Below are 13,293 nucleotides of genomic sequence, written 5' to 3' on the forward strand. Positions count from 1 at the left end.
ACACAGCCTAACCCATTGTGAGAAGCATCACTGTAAACTGTATATTCTTTATCCGGTGTAGGTAAAGTCAGGACTGGAGCTTCAGTCAAACATTTCTTCAATTCATCAAAGCTTTGCTGGCATTTATCCACCCACTGAAATTTTACATCTTTTCTAAGTAGCTTGGTCAATGGAGATGCCAACATGGAGAATCCCTTCACAAATCGACGGTAGTATCCAGCTAAACCCAGAAAACTGCGAATCTCTGTGACATTTCTGGGTGGCCTCCAATTAAGGACAGCTTCAATCTTACTTGGATCTACCTTGATGCCCTCTTCTGATACTACATGCCCCAAGAAAGATATCTCCTTCAGCCAAAATTCACATTTCGACAATTTGGCATATAGCTGTTTCTCCCTCAAAATTTGCAGTACAATCCGCAGATGTCTATCATGCTCTTCTGCATTCCTCGAATAGACCAATATATCATCAATGAATACCACAACAAACTGGTCGAGGTATGGTCTGAAGATAGTGTTCATCAGATCCATAAAAGCAGCCGGAGCATTAGTTAACCCGAATGGCATAACCAAAAACTCATAATGGCCATAGCGGGTTCTGAAGGCAGTTTTAGCAATACTCTGCTCTTGTACTTTCAGCTGATAATAACCTGATCTCAGGTCAATTTTGGAGAACACAGCTGCACCCCTCAACTGATCAAACAAGTCATCAATGCGGGGCAATGGATATCTATTCTTTATTGTCACCTTATTCAACTGCCGATAATCAATACACAAGCGGAGAGTGCCATCCTTCTTCTTTACAAACAATACTGGCGCTCCCCAAGGTGACACACTAGGGTGGATAAAGCCCTTGTCAAGCAATTCTTGCAACTGCACTTTCAACTCTTTCAATTCTGCAGGTGCCATTCTATATGGCGTTATGGAGATTGGATCCACACCAGGCATAACATCAATTTCAAACTGCACCTCTCTTTCTGGAGGTAATCCTGGTAATTCATCAGGAAATACATCCGGAAAATCACATACAGTAGGGATGTCCCTTAGTGCTGGACTCCCCACTTGGGTGTCTATCACATGTGCCAAGTATGCTTCACACCCCTTTCTGATCATTCTTCTGGTTAATGCAGCCGAAATGATGTTTGATGGCAGTAAATGCCTCTCCCCGTGTATTACCACATCACCGTACAGAGGGAGACCAAAAGTGACTGTCTTCAGTCTACAGTCAATCATGGCGTGATGCCTGGCTAACCAATCCATGCCCAAGATGATATCATATTCTCTGAAGGGCATTTCAATCAAGTCTGACAGGAAAACATGTCCTTGGATCACCAAAGGACAGTCTCTATAGATTTTGTTGACCCGGACCTCTTGTCCTAACGGACTAGTTACTAGCACTTCAAAACCCATTTGCACACATGAAACAGCAAGTGAACTGACTATGCTAGCACTAACATATGAATGGGTTGAACCCGGATCAAACAATACAAATACATCTTGACTAGAGATAGAGAATGTACCAGCTACCACATTAGAAGTCTCAGCCTCTTCTCGCTGTTTCATTGCGTAGATTCTGGTTGAAGCACTTCCTTGTGCATCGACCAAGCGTGCCTGATCGCTGAAGGTGCCTCTACCTCTGCCTCTTCCTCCTGCCAGCAATTTGTGAACCTCTAGGAGCAGGACTCTGAATAGATGCCTCGACAGTAGTAGGAGCTGGACCATATCTCGGAGCACTAGTACAATCTTTAGCCATATGGCCTTTGCCTCCACAGTTAAAACAGGTTCCAGTGGCCCAATAGCATTCCCCCCCCATGAATCTTGCCACAAGTCTCACAGGGGCGGGCAGAATGTGAACCCCTGCTTGACTGCTGACTAGACCTAGGGTCTCGACCGGAAAAATCTGCCTCTGCCAAATCGCCACCTCGACCCTGCTGGGTCCACTAAACTTCTTTTTCTTTCCGAGGTAGCACCGAACTCTGCTCAACTGATTTTTCCCCCTTGTCTTTTTCTAATTTCTCGACTTTTTCCTTCACTGGGTTTGCTTCTGCTTCAACTCTCTCCAATTCAAGTGCTTGAGACATAAGCTCTGAGAAGTTGCTGTGTCGAAATCCTACAACTTGCATCCGTATGCTGGGCTTCAAACCCGTCTCAAATCTCTTGCATCTTTCTTTACTGGTAGTAAGGAGACTCTCCGCATAGTGACTCAGGCGGGAGAACTCCCTCTCATACTCTGCCACTGATTGATTTCCTTGTTTCAAACTCAAAAATTCTTGCAATTTCTGATCAACATATGCATCTGGGATGTATTTCTGTCTGAACTCTCTGATGAAGTCATCCCGTGTTAGCACCGTGGTTCGCGCCAGTCGTGGGGATGGTCTTCCACCAATCATATGCATCCCCTTGCAGTAGCGACACAGAATATTCGAACTTCAACTCATCTGGGCAGTGCAATTTCTTAAACACTCTGTCCATTCTTTCAAGCCATTGCTCTGCCTCTAAAGGGTCCACTGTACCCTTAAATTCTGCAGCCCCATACTTCAATAACTTGTCATACTGTCTGGCTGGAGGCAGTGGTTGTGCCACAGGTGATTGGGGTGGAGCTTGAGCAGGCATACCCCCAGCCATTTGTTGAAACATCGCAGCCATCTCATGCGGCGAATCGAGGAAACTGCGGCATTTGTGGGGCTGGTGCTGCTGACCCACTAACATTCGGTAAAGCTGGGGCTTCTCCTTGTGCCTCAGCTTCAACAGACTGCTCGACTGAGCGATCTCCTTCTTCCATTACAGGCTGAAGTTAGGGTATCTCCTGAACAAGTAACACAAGGAGATTTCCCTCCGTTAGTTCATATTCATGATGTAATGCACTGTATGTAACAATTATGGACATTGAGCAGTTGTACTTAACAAAGAAAAGACACAAATTTATATGTTAAAACATACTTCAAAAATTTGCTCTGATACCACTAAAACATGTCACACCTTACCCCTCTGTAAGGCATCACATGATCCCGTAGAATACCTAATGAACTACCACACTTCACCTACCGATAACTCATTAAGTACCCTACAAGGGATTTTAAAACAATTTTCCTATTTTTGATAAGTTGTGAGCAATTCTAATAAGTGTTTAAAACATTTAGTTGAAATTAAAACTAATTAATATTTTTGGCCATTTTAGTTTTCCGCAAATTTTATAAAAATTTTGACAGAGTTTCCTCTGTATTTTGAGAAAACCGTTCTTCGAATACCTGTAAAAAGCACTTCTAAAAGTTTTTCTCAACCCCTACTTCGGTTTCACAATCAAACTCAATCAATTTCTCAAAATACTGTCAATCAATATCATTCATATTTCATTAAAAACAAAATAATTTATACACAACCTTACAAATTTATATCAAAAGAAACACAAACTAAACTTTATTACAAACTTCATACAAATTTATGTACAAGCTGCTCAAGACCCATTTTTACATGTCCATACATTTATGTGCAATATATACATCAAAAGAAGTATTTACAGTTAGGGTATAAATTATACCCGAAAACTTTAGGCTGGTAGCTTCTCACACCTCGTGACTCGATCTGCTTTGCTCCTCTAGTTCTGTATCTGCGGCAATAAAGCTATCATTGAGTACTAGGACTCAGTGGTGCACAATATACTAAAATAATCTTTATGCAAAACTTAAAGCACATTCATTCAAAAATTTGGCTAAACATGAAAATTTAAAACAATCATGCATTGTAAGATTTTACATGTAAACCAAGTTCATTTCAAAGTATCAAAACACATTTCATAAAACCCACAGTTAGATCACGCCATTCGAAACAAATAGAATCTCAATAGCCAGAGGCTAAAGAGAAATCACATGAATCTCAATAGCCAGAGGCTAAAGAGAAATCATATCACAGGCTAGCTAGCTCAAATATATGGATATCCATTCACATCCTCTTCTACTGGCACACCTCAACACTTCTCCAGAGAAGGAATCAAAATTCGAAACTAATTACCCCCACTAGTCGTGCTAGTGAGGTGTTCAAATATATGGTCATGACACTGTGGTTTCAAAACTTATCTTAACAATTTGCTAAACATTGTCATTTCAAATATACACAATAACTTTCACAATTTAAATCAAACATCATAAAAATGCTATAATCCAATATTTCACATTATTCAAAACATTATGCAAAAGATGATTATAAAAGTATATGTTGTGCACAAACCTCAAACGAGTCGCCTGTTGGCCTTGACTCGACTCCTCGGGTTCTGTCCCGGTATTTTTTTCCACTGAAACACGAAATTTTCCAATGTTTCAGTATTAAAACTTAAAATAAATCCAAAATAAACTTAACTTCATATTTAGCTAGCTCTAACGTGTTAAATTCGATGTTCTCAAAATTTTGTGTTTCGGGTTACTATTCACTGCACTATTCAAGTCAAATTATTGACTTTCTAAGACTTAATAGGTATGGGAACTCCAACTTCACCCACATACCACATTTTGGTCACCAAACTTGTTGGTTTTGGTCATTTGTTTAAAGCTTAGGTCATTTTGGCAAAATTGCCAATTTTCGGTTTTGGTTCTCCGAAGTTGTACTGTTCCATTGGTCGATCTACTGTTGGAATTTGACAAAACTTCCTTCATAGAAAATGTTCCTTATTGTCTTAAGTGTATTCTCATTTTTGGATCACCCCAATCGGAGTTTTGTAGCTCAAGTTATGGCCAAAATAAGTTTCTTGTTCACATGTCTTTGTTCATCTTGAGATTTTAGTGCTGGCAGATTTTTGGTCCAACTTTGGTTAATAATTTGACCAAGTTAAGTTCATAATTTGGTCTCACTTTCTTCATATGAAATGTTGTACTATGTCTTAGGTTTCCATCGGTTCAAGAATCGCCTAAATCCGAGTTTTCTAGAGAGAGTTATAGCCATCCAAACATTGCTGCTCAATGAAAATTCTGCAGAATCTCAGTACAATAATTTAATTTTGCTCAATGATTTTGAAAGGGTTAATGGCCTAATTTGGGTTGGTGTTCTTCATGAAAGTTTTAGGTCTATATCATATCTAATTTCTGGTAAAATTTCAGGTCAATTTGACCTACCTAGCTCGAGTTATGACCAAATGAAAAGTTACTGTTCATTTGGTCAGTTTGGTGCAGTGGCAGCCAGCAATCAATTCACTTTGGTCAATTGTTTCACCAAGTTTTGGTCAGTTTTTGGCCATGGTTCCTTAATGAAAATTGTGCTCTTTTATGTCTATTTTCATCTCCAATTGGTGGCATATCAATTGGACTTGTAAAATTTGAGTTTTGGTCCTTCAAAGTGGGTTTGGTCATGCTGCCAGCAGCATGACCATTTACCTTCGAATTTAGTTTTCATTCCTATCATTCCCACACAAGTTATTTGGTCATAATTGACCATTATTTCACTTCACAATAGGTCCAACATGTCATTTATGCATTTCTCCAAATTTTGGTTCATAAACCCTAGCATTGAAACCCTAATCTCACTAACTCTTGCATTTAACTACTTCTAATGATTTTAATGTTAATCATTTAACTAAGTAAGGTTTCTAAACTCATTCAATTGCATCATATTCATGCAAACCATACTCCTCTCAAGCTGCCCGAAATTTCAGTTTGGTCCTTCTCCCATGTTTGTTTCATTTAATCAAGTTCTAAGCTCACTTTCAACCACTAATTATGCATTTAAAATGGAAAGTAAGGAGTTTAATATACTAACCTTGCTTGGAGGATTTTTAGGCTCCCCTTTCTTCAAGTCTTTCTTCTTTTTTTTACTCTCTAATGCTCTCTCAACATGTAAGGAGAAATTTTTGTGTGGAGACTTTGTGAATTTATAGGTTAAGGTAGGGAAATTCAAGCTTTTATTCCCTTAACAATGGTGGAATATGGTGAAGGAGTGGGAAGAGAGGAATGGGACGGCAAAAGGGAAGAAAGAAGACCAAAATTGATTTTTTTCATTTCTTTTCTTTATTTATTTTAGTGTATGGAAGACCACAAAAAGTCCAATTAATAAAATAAATAAATGAAGCCTTTATGACATCATGCATGATGTCATCCCTTTGACTTTTCCATCTTCTTCTTTTTTTTTTCTATTTATTTTTCTATTAGTTCTTTAATTTAATTCTCGATCCCAAAGTTTTCTTTTCTCTGATTTTATTTGACAGTTAGGTCAGGAGTCAGCTCTCGGGATCAATTGACCAAATTGCCCCTCGCCGGTTCATCCCGGTTTGTAAATAATCCAATATTTCTTCCGGCTCCCTGACCTAATTATTTGACTGGCTTAACAGTTCTTTTTCGTGATTTTCTCTTTTCCACTGTGTTCATAAGGGTCCTAAGGACCGCGTCACTTTACGGTTGAAATTTGAGTTTAAAATGACTTCGCGATCGTTCAGGAGGTCACTCATCGCTTTGACTCTCGGCTCGTTTAACCTCTTATGTTCTGTTTTTCTTATTTATAGTTAACTAATTAAACATTACTAATTATTTATGTTTATGGCTTCTCAAGTTGTCTTAGGTGTGGCCCTAATCCCATTAATTGTCCGGACCGACACTGGTCACCGGAACAGTGAAATCTACCAGGCTATGCAACGGGGGTGTTACATCACCCCTTTCCCGTAATTTTGCAACATCCTACCCCGTTTCAGTATATTAATTTTTTAATTGCCTGTCGGTCAATTGCCCTCTTTTTCACCCCTCAACTCTAGTGACCACCCCCACCCCACCCCACCCCCCCCAGCTCCAAAATCAGCATCACCACCAGCACCAAATCCACCACCTCCACCTCCCCCACCACCACCAACGCCACCTCCTCCTCCAAGTCCTCCACCGCCACCTGCACCACAGCCAAAGCCACCTCCTGCCCCTCCACCACCACCAAGACCACGCACTCCACCAGCACCGCCTCCTAGTCCACCACCACCCCCTGAACCCCCACCATGTGCACCACCTAGACCACCACCAGCTCCCCCTCCCAGGCCTCAACCATGCCCAATGCTGCCTCCTAAACCACCACCGCCACCTAGACCTCCCCCCCACCACCTCCACCTAACCCACCAACACCACCACCTAGACCCCATCCTCCACCTACTCCACCGCCAATCCCAGCACCTCCACCTCCTCCTATGCCACTACCACCGCCTGCACCACCCCCGATGCCACCACCAAACCCGCCATGTTTAAAGCCCTTCTTATAAATGCCATGACCTATGCCTCCTCCTCCTTTTAACAAAGGTCGATGAAATAACAAATGTTTATCATCCTTATTATCGCCACTATCATGATCAGCCAGTACTAAAACATGGATGATGTCCCAAATTATGTCCAAGAGGGGGGTGAATTGGACTTTAAAAACAATTTTCGGTTCTTGCTCAAAACCTTTGAAAATTGCAGCTAGGTTCAACTAAATTAACTAATGTGAGAAATGAACAATATAGCTCTATTGACAAGTTGACTCAAGGTTAAGCTATATGCAATCAGTATACTGATATAACAGACTATATAAGCATTCAGTAAATATATCGATGTCAATACGTTTTTAATACGACAACTTGAGCGAGATACCAAATATTCCAACTGACAGCAAATCAAACAACATGCAGATTAAATCAGATATCAGCAGTTTTAGCAGTAAACTAATTTTCTCAGTCAGCAGCAAGATCAACAGCATATGATATCAATTTTCATATCAGCAAAAGTATATCAATCATAAAGCTAAATTGCAAAAATGTAAAGAGCAAGAGTTGAGAAAATGAACACTGGAATTTTTATAGTGGTTCGGCTTTAACTAGCCTACATCCACTCTCTCAAAGATCTCACTTTGAGTCTTCACTCCACTATTCTTCTCTTTTCAAGGCAAGAGACAAAGCCCTTTACAAATCTTCTCAACAAAGCTTTTACAAGTAGCTTCACACTTCTACCAAGTGTTATCCCAAACACTTATCACAACCAAGCTTCAATAGGTGCTTGAATGACCTCTCACAAATGATAATAATGTGTTTAAAAACTCACTCTCACTCAATTACAACAGAAACTATAAAGAAGAGTTGAGTAAATAAGCCAATGATGAGCAATAAATCACTTTGAGCACTTTGAATGAAAGCTTTAAAGATTTTGAACAAGAGAGGACTTTCATTAAGTGCAAAATGGCCAAAGGAAGGTGTATTTATACCTTTGGAATGTTTTTACCGTTGCGAGAACTCATTTGAACGTTACGAATCTGAATTTCAAGAAAATAGCCGTTATTTTGTCGTTTTCTGCGATGTTGTGCGAGTTGAAACAGATTAAGCGTACTTGAGAAAATAGCAAACCAGTTAGCATACTAAAATAAGTAGCAAACCAGTTAGCATACCAGGAAAACTTTTTCTGCATAACTTTCAAAACTATAAAACTTTACACCAAATCATAGTTAAACATTTTTTTTAGGCCAATAATAATGATGTTTCAAAGAAAAAATCATTTGAGGGATTGAAAATAAGGATCATTGACTTTTACTCCTCAATTCTTTTCACAAGTAATCCTAAGAAATAAAACTAACTCTAATACTATATGTACCTTCAATTCTGATTTTCAATGCAGCCTTGGAAGGTAACATTTTCTTCTTTTATCTCTTTTGCTACGTCTTGTGTTATCCTTAGAATGCCATCCTTTCTTCATAAGCACGAATCCATCATGAAATCCTTTTGTCCTTTTTCTTTGAGATACACAACACTTAAAACAATGTTAGTTTGATTCTAGTTGAGTTTTGGTATCATCAAAATCTATGCTCCTTTGAGCTTGTGGGGTCAACAATCTCCCCCTTTTTGATGATGACAAAACTCAATTGAATCACCATGTAAATATTGATAAGTGTGAGTATGTGTATGAATGTATATGAGAGAATAACTCCCCCTATGTATGTGCTTATATCAACAATTAATCACAAATAACTCCCCCTTAATAATTTCAATAAAACATCCATAAGTATTTTCTTAAGGAGTCAAGTGTGACTAAAGATACTAACTAAATATGCACAATATACACACTAATCACAAATTGTATATCATTCACAAGTGATATCAACAATATGCACACCATAAAGTTATATCAACAATATACTATTCACAAACTATATCATGCACAAGTAATCACAAACTATATCAAGTATCAAGATTACCATTCATTACTTTTCTCCCCCTTTTTGTCAGCATCAAAAGAATATGGGAGAAATCATGCATGTCAAAAATCAGTCGAAATGCAGTGAGTAAACAGTCAAAACAGTAACTGATATAGCAAACTAATTAAAAGTTTAGAAAAAACCAAAAGTAGCAGACTAAGTAGCAAACTAACAAACAGACTGTTAGACAAAATTCAATTAAAATTCAGTTCATCCTTTCAGCCTGGAACTTCTCCTGATTAGTTTTGGAGCAGCCATTTTTAGCTTTTTGGGCTTGACAGGTTTGTCACTCAAGGTTTGAAGAATTGCAGACCAATTCGATTCAGGTGTCAAAGGAACAATAGGCCCAGTGCTAACTTAGTAGTACTGCACTCACCGCAGACTTTTTGCCGCTTTAGTCTTTTGCGGAAAGGTTTACCAGTTTCCTCTTTTACATTTGCGTCTTTGTTCTTGTTGAGTTGTTTTGCCCTTTCCTTTTTGCAGAGCGGCGGGAGCAGGTGTCTCGAGTTCTGCCTCAGACTCTGAGTCACTCATATCTTTCCCACTACCTTCTTTGCTGCCTCCATTACCATCATCAGAGTCATCGTCATCTTTTTCTGCTTCAGCTTCTTCCTCTTCTTCCTTTTCTTCCTCTTTCTCTTCTTCTTCTTCTTCTGTTTCTTTCTCTTCCTCTTCTTCTGTTTCTTCTTCCTCTTCCTCTTCTGTTTCTTCTTCTTCCTCTTTTTCTTTTTCTTTCTCGGTTTGAGGAACAGAACCAGTAGCATCCGTACTGATTTCTCCAGCCTCAGTGGTTGAAAAACCCAAATGGACTTTGATTTTAAACAATTCTTCCACAATCTTGTACATCAACATCAAAGTTCCATCAACTTTAGAGTCAAGAGCATTCATAAGAATAGTTTGAAAACTTCTAAATTTCTGTAGCTCTCCAAGTTCCATTTCAACAAATTCTCTCAAGTTGTTTACTTCCTCCAAAATACCTTCAACATTGAAAGTACCACTTGCACTATCTTTGGAGCTAGCACCTTGCTCAAATCTAAGCTTTCTACCATCATCATCTTTTTGCAAACTAGTGATTGGGATCATATTGGTCCTAAGCTTCTCGGTTTCCAAAGGTATCCCAAAGTCTCTAAATAGACCATTAAGAAGATGAGCATAGGGTAGCTTGTAAGGTGGCTTCCATTTCATGATTTGTTTCAGCATAAAATAGGCAAGATTAAACTCAATTTGGTTCACTATATGCCAAATTATGGAGAGGTCAAGGGTACTCAAATAGTTGGGATTTAGGTTCTAGGATTCAACACATAAATAATAATACTATGAAGAATTTTAATGTGTTGATGAGCATGAGTAATGCTAGTTTTATCCTTCACTTCCCCTTTAAACACTTCACCCTCAAAATCTCTTTTGTTAAATCCACCAACAGCAAAAACATCTTTGTGGGAGCAGATTTTGTTCCCACTGTTTGGAATTCCTAGGGCTTTAGCTAATCTAGCTACTGTCACTTCATAAATTGTCCCTTTCATTTTCACGTTAAAAGACTCATCTTTGTCAGAATCATCAACCCTCAAATTTTTATAGAATTCTTGCACTAAATCCACATACACTCCTTCAGTTTCAGAACACAGTTTATCCCATTTTTGATACTCAAACAAAGATTGCAAAGGCGGAAACTTCAACAAAAGCGAGCAGATGAATATACCTTGGCTCATGAATAGCCCTCTCCATATGCACTGTGGAGCTTTTGAAATCTTTTTCTTTTGGTTCCCTTCTCTTGGTAGCTCGCTTGTTCTTTTCTTGGTTGTTTCTTTTGGTTTACCAATTACCAGAGGAGCATCTTTTTGTGGAGGAGGTGACGCAGGGATACTTCCGTCAGTTGAGTTTGATGATGAGAATGTGGTGATTTTGGCTTTAACTTTTCCTTTGTCTCGCGCCATAACCAATCTCAGAAGCAAAATAGGCCGTAAGGACAGTGAGGACTGAGATTATAAATTTAGCGATGTGAGCAGCCAATATATATATATATTTATATATATAATCAATTTAAGCATATCAACATCCATTTATCACAACAGAGCGCAATGACAAAAAAAAATTAGAACAGACAGCAAAAAAAAATATTCGGGTTCTTACGAATCCATGGCAGTCGATTTATTATTATATACCACATTTCACGAAATGTTAATGCCCAAAAAAAAATTAACAACAAAGCGCTGGAACAGAACAAACCACCGAGAGCAAATCAAAAAATATCAGCACATTACGAAAGCAGAACAAACAGGCATAGAAGAATATGAAACACGATTCCATTAAAGGTTTAGACTTTATACGAAATATCTTGAAGCAGTGTGCGAATCGACAAAGAAAAATAACCAACGAAATGATTTCTTTCGTGATTCGGTGAAATAAAGGAATTGAAAAATGTCGGGGATTTTATTTTATGTTAATAATCGATTTATTCGATTAAGTGCCAAAGGGTTTCTAAAGTATTTGAGAACAATGAAGGGAGACGATGGCTTGGAATGGTGCGACCGAAATGGGTTTGCAAGTGGAGAGAAAATGCACCGTTCGGGTTACGAGATACGAAGCAGACGGAAGAGGAGTTTTGAATTTTAAAGCGAAAGACACAACTGTAGGTTTTGCAGGAATAGGTAGCGTGTAGCGAGAGGAGGCGGCGAGAAGGCGATGGTTCGGAAGAAAAATTGAATCCGCGCCAAATCAAAGTGTTAAAAGTCCATTTTGCCCTTAAATACATAATGATGCAATACTTTAAGTAGGGTATTTAAGTAATATGGGCTTTAAACATGCGAATAGGCGCTCAAAAAATAATTTTAGAGTTTTAGAGCAATCGGACGACTTCGGTTTGCCAACGAAAAAGTAGGAGCAGTGGTAAAGCATTTAGCAAACAAGAAAATTAGCAAACGAATTAGTATGCCACTGAGATCAAATTCTGCAGATTACTGTTCATATCTGATATGATCCAGAATTTTTCAAATTGCACCAAAAATATCAGAATGCATTTTCAACACTGCAAACCAACATATATCACTTCATTTTCATATAGAAACATGAGAATGCATCAAAACTTAATCAAAAGCATCAATCATACCAAGTTCTCTTCTCACTAAGTGGCTTTGTAAAAATATCAGCAAGCTGTTTTTCAGAAGGGACAAATTCGATTTGAATATCACCATTTTGAACATGATCCCTAATAAAATGATGTCTAATTTCAATATGCTTGCTTCTAGAGTGTTGAACAGGATTTTTTGATAGGTTTATAGCACTAGTATTGTCACATCTTATGGGAATGTGATCAAATTTAATTTCAAAGTCTTCAAGCTGTTGTTTCATCCACAAAATCTGTGCAACACAACTTCCAGCTGCAATATATTCAGCTTCTGCAGTAGAAAGTGCAACAGAAGTTTGCTTTTTACTGTGTCATGAAACTAATGCATGACCTAGAAATTGACAAGTTCCAGAAGTGCTTTTTCTATCCAATCTACTACCAGCAAAATCTGAATCACTATAACCAATAAGATTAAATGATTCACATTTTGGATACCACAAGCCAATATTGTGAGTGCCAATAAGGTATTTAAAAATTCTCTTAACTGCTACAAGATGAGATTCTTTTGGACATGACTGAAATCTTGCACATAAACATACACTGAAATGAATATCTGGTCTAGATGCTGTTAAGTAGAGTAAAGAACCAATCATACCTCTATAAAATTTGTTATCTACCTCTTTACCTTTTTCATCTTTCTCCAATTTAATTGTTGAGCTCATGTGAGTTCCAATACTCTTCATATCCTCCATTTTGAACTTCTTTAGCATATCCTTTATATACTTGGACTGATTTATAAAAATTTCATCTTTCATTTGCTTAATTTGCAATCCAAGGAAGAAAGTAAGTTCACCCATCATACTCATTTCAAATTCACTTTTCATCATGTTGGAAAATTTCTTACAAAGAGAATGGTTAGTGGCACCAAAAATAATATCATCTACATAAATTTGCACAATAAGCATGTCTTTTCCAATTTTCTTAATGAAAAGAGTAGTATCCACTTTTCCTCTTTTAAAATCATTTTGAAGCAAAAATTTACTAAGTCTCTCATAC

General features: G+C 38.1%; 1 pseudogene; it reads right to left on the bottom strand.

Moving 5' to 3' along the window:
* Positions 1 to 6,693: 6,693 nt before the first annotated feature.
* On the bottom strand, positions 6,694 to 11,107 carry LOC110651722 (uncharacterized; annotated as a pseudogene).
* Positions 11,108 to 13,293: the final 2,186 nt, after the last annotated feature.

This window comes from Hevea brasiliensis, unplaced genomic scaffold, assembly GCF_030052815.1.
Source record: "Hevea brasiliensis isolate MT/VB/25A 57/8 unplaced genomic scaffold, ASM3005281v1 Scaf268, whole genome shotgun sequence".
NCBI lineage: Eukaryota > Viridiplantae > Streptophyta > Magnoliopsida > Malpighiales > Euphorbiaceae > Hevea > Hevea brasiliensis.